Source organism: Morone saxatilis, unplaced genomic scaffold (genome assembly GCF_004916995.1).
Source record: "Morone saxatilis isolate NCDOM2014 unplaced genomic scaffold, NCSU_SB_2.0 Contig17, whole genome shotgun sequence".
In the NCBI taxonomy this organism is placed as follows: Eukaryota; Metazoa; Chordata; class Actinopteri; family Moronidae; genus Morone; species Morone saxatilis.
The window spans coordinates 1,481,027-1,485,112 of record NW_023339729.1 but is presented as its reverse complement, the minus strand read 5'-3'; the positions used below and the strand labels follow the sequence as shown (position 1 = coordinate 1,485,112).

Sequence of the window (4,086 nt, the reverse complement as noted above, 5' to 3'; positions counted from 1 at the left end):
AGAGAGAGAGAGAGAGAGCTCTTATTCATGCTGAATCAAATTTGATTGAGTTCTTACATTTTCCTGTTCTATTACTAAAAAGTACACTGGGGTAGTGGAGTACTTTAGTCCAATTTTGACTCGAAGGTGTTATAAATCTGACCACTGACACTGCGAATACTTGGACATATCTACATGTTCAGGATGGACCACATGCTGTGGATAAGCCCTCGTGTTCCCACTCAACTTGATACTTGTGTCTACACCCAGACAACATTCCTGTGCTGAGTCATATGAATGACTTAATTAGATCATCTAGATCAAGTGTTGGCTTGGATGGTGGATACTGGATCAACATACTGCCAGGAAAGACCCTATACCAGTCATGTATGTGTCTGAAAGCAAGGGACGAGATGCAGGATGAAGAAAAGGGAGAAAGGAAGGGTGGATATACGTAGCAATGGAGGACTATGAGGGAGGCCAAGAAGAGCAATGTAGGAAGTCTGTGGGCTAAAGTGGGAGGCTAGTATACCATGATTTATGATCATCCTGTACCGATGGGAGTCAGCTGGATATACTGAAATTAAATGAGTGTGATGAATGGACTTAATATGATCCAGATGGCACATGAGATCGTCCTCATACTTGTTCTCATACTTTAATAACTCTACTTTATGTATTTTATATACAATACAATAGGCAGCTAAGAGTGGGAGTCAAATAAAATGCTGAATGGTGTAGTTGCAGATTGTAACTCCCTCACTTCACCCTCTCTCCCGAGCTGTGAAACTCGCAAAGGCCCCTATCTACAGCCAGTGTTGGGTTTGTCCGTTCTGGGCTATAGTAGATACATGACAGGTCAACATGGCGTCCTCCATAGAAGAAGAGGATATACTTCATTAATCGCCAATGGGGAAGAGGACCCGCTCCCTCTGTAGATCATAGTGTAACAGACCATTCGTTGTCCTCTAGTGCGGGGAATACTGCATTAGTGAACCAGGCTACTTTTGTCAGTCATTCTGGAGAAAGATAGTTGATTGAGTCTCATAGCGTCAGTATTTGACAACCTGGGTACAGGAACACCACCTGCTGTTTTGGTTGCTTGCTCTGAGCCCATTTACCATAACCCAAAGGGTCGACCTGGGAATGAGATTCAATAATCAACAAAAATGAAAGAAATTAGCAAACAATCATCATCTGAGAAGTAATGTGTGGAAACACACAAAGTGACAGTGCTATTGTATATGGTATAACATTGTGAGACAGTTTATATTAGGGAGAGACACATTAGCCAAACTTTATTGGCTACCAAATGATTTAAATTCGTAATTTTTTAATGACAACTTCATTGGTCTAAACCAGTGAGCCCAAACTGTCTGCCGGGGGGCCATTTTCAGCCCTCCATCTCCCTTTTGTGATGTCAAAAATATATTTTATTTTATATTTATTTTTTGCTATTTCATGTAAATATAAAAACATTTCTATTTATAAAAATTGCATTTTGTTCAGCAGAAAATTATGGCAAAGGTCAAAGTTGTATATGCATGCAAATGGCTGAGAACAAAAAAGTGGGGCCCTAATTTGTTATAAAATGATGAATGATGATGAAATATAGGAACGGCTGTTTGCATTTCTTTGTAAAGTATGATGTTAGTAATCGAAATATATTCAGAATATTGGGCTTTCTTGTAGTATCACCAGTGGCCCCAAGCCAATCTGAGTTTGAGACCCCTGCTTTAAACCCTTCTGCCAGTGTACCTGCCAAACCCTTTACTTCACAAACATTATTTTTTTTCAATTGTTGACTTCACTCACTCTGTAGCTGCTACACTGGCTGTACTTTATAGGGACAGGTGTTGTGCTGTGTCAGTCTAGAACAACTATTTTAAGAGTCTATCACAACTAGAACATATTTATGAAACACATGCACACACTAAAACGATGACCATCAAAATACTTCACCTCAAATGGTGTCAAAGACCCTGCATAGGTAGTCAAACTTTATATTGAAGATTTATAGGCCACTTTTCTGCTGGCACTTCTCCGAAGGCCATCAGGACGTTAAAACAGAAAATTTAGAGGAGGGGTTAGGAAGTTGCTATGTGTGTATGTTAGTGATCTCATTCAGTACCACAGTGAGAGCCAGTTCAAGTTTTACGGCCTTGTCTTCTGCCAGTCCTCAGTTCTTCAAGAGATTAGTTTACATGGGTTTGGAGATACTTGGTTTAGAACAGAAATTAAAGTTAACTGTTAGATTTGAAAGTGGGATACAGTTTTATGATTGGGTTCAGGATTACATTTAGATAAGGGGGTTAGGTGGTGAATGACCAGTTCTGAAAAGAAGAGAAATTGTATGTTTATGAATGTCTTTATCCAGAGAAGCTTATCGTGCTGTCAAAGTGGATTATATAAAATTTATTTAACTCTAACTAGAAGTCAAACTGCATTTCCAACAACCCACCATGTAACCCACACTGAAGCAGCTTCTGCACTGTCACTATTACTGTTGACCTATAGGAGAAGGTGAAGTTGCTGAGTGTTATGGATTCTTTTTGGAATCTCTGAAGGTCAGAGAATGTTTGAGTGACATGTTGTTGACCATGTTGAGAGATGGTTTGTTACACAGAACAATCTGGGAAGTCATTGTTGGTAGCACTTGAATGAAAATGACATGAAATGTAAAAATGTGGATAATGCCACTAAAGTTCGGACATTCCCCTCCAGGACATCCTTTGTCCAATAAACAGCGTTGAAGAAAGACCGTCTAGTGGCAGAAATTATGTATTGTACTATTGAGTAGTGTTCGCACGATAACACATGCATCTATTGATGGAATTGGAATTGGAAGCCAAAGGTGTGGAGGTCAGTTAGCAGCTGATTGTCTCTGTGTATTTGTCCCATGACTTGTTCATGTGTTTCTTTCCCTTCCACCCTATGCAGTGTACTGTATGCTGGGACACACTCAAGTACTCTGTGTCTCTCCCTCCCTCCCACCCTGTGTGTCAGGTGAGACGCCTGCTATATTCTCTGTCTCATGACTGTCATCCCAGAGCGTCTGAGCAGGACAGGCTCGTCGTAAAGCTGTCTATGATTTGTAGCAGCAGGGTCACGGGGATCCCTCTCCTCTCTAGTGGACTGGACATACCACATTCCTCTGCAATCTATGAATATTTTTACTGGAGACAGCAACCAGTAGAAGGGTACGACAATACCTGCTGGCCTTAAGACGGTAAAAAGCAGTGTCAGTTAACCTCAGAGTTTGCTGTTAGGTAGTTAACCTGTGTAACAGTGCTACAGGTGTGTCCCTAACCTGACACGTGACTCACACATCCATGTCAATTTATCTTGTTGACAGCAGCATCACTGTCATAGTCACAGGGCTGTTTTTAAACATAGGTGGGCTAGGCAGTTGCCTAGCATGCCTCTGGCTGGAGGGAAGCCAAAGATGAGGTAGAAATGGTAACACTCTCTATGACACCATTATAATGCATTATAAATACACATATAATACGTTACAGAGTGATTATAATGCAATCTAAAACAGTTATATAATAATTCTAATGTATTACAAAAATGAAAAGTATGATCCTTGCCAAAAAAAAAATCCACAAACCACAACTAGTGCCTATTCTCTTATGTCATAGAGTTGGCACTGAATATCTACTCCAAAGTCTCAAGTCAAACTCACGAGCTGCCCCCAATAATACATCGACATGTAGAACCACCATCACATTCATAAAAAGAAGGGAATGTCTGAAAGGCCTGTATTGACCATAAACCAATATGTCATTGCGCCTCCATATATGCTAGTAGATATAGTATAAGATGACACAGATGTCACATCCGAGAATAGAAATGATGGCAGTGATGAAGCAGGATGCAATACAAGACAGTGTCGTGACAGGGAGCCAGAGAAAGCCGTTAGCTCACACGTAGCGCTTCCCACATGTCTGGAATATACTTAAGGGCGGCTGGAAGGATGGTGGGGCAGAAGGTGCTAGGGATTTGTATCTGTTATCTATTATATGAAACAAAATTGAAGCCATTCATATTTTTTGTAAAGTACAGCTGTAAAGTCCTATATGCCCGGAGTTCTTGTGCTTTATC

General features: G+C 40.5%; 1 protein-coding gene across 1 annotated transcript in view; it reads right to left on the bottom strand.

Annotated features, from left to right (window-relative positions):
• The window catches only part of LOC118326511 (zinc finger protein 638-like), a 28,257-nt gene that overhangs the window by 23,761 nt on the left and 410 nt on the right, over positions 1-4,086 (bottom strand). The gene's annotated exons all lie outside the window — the stretch shown is intronic.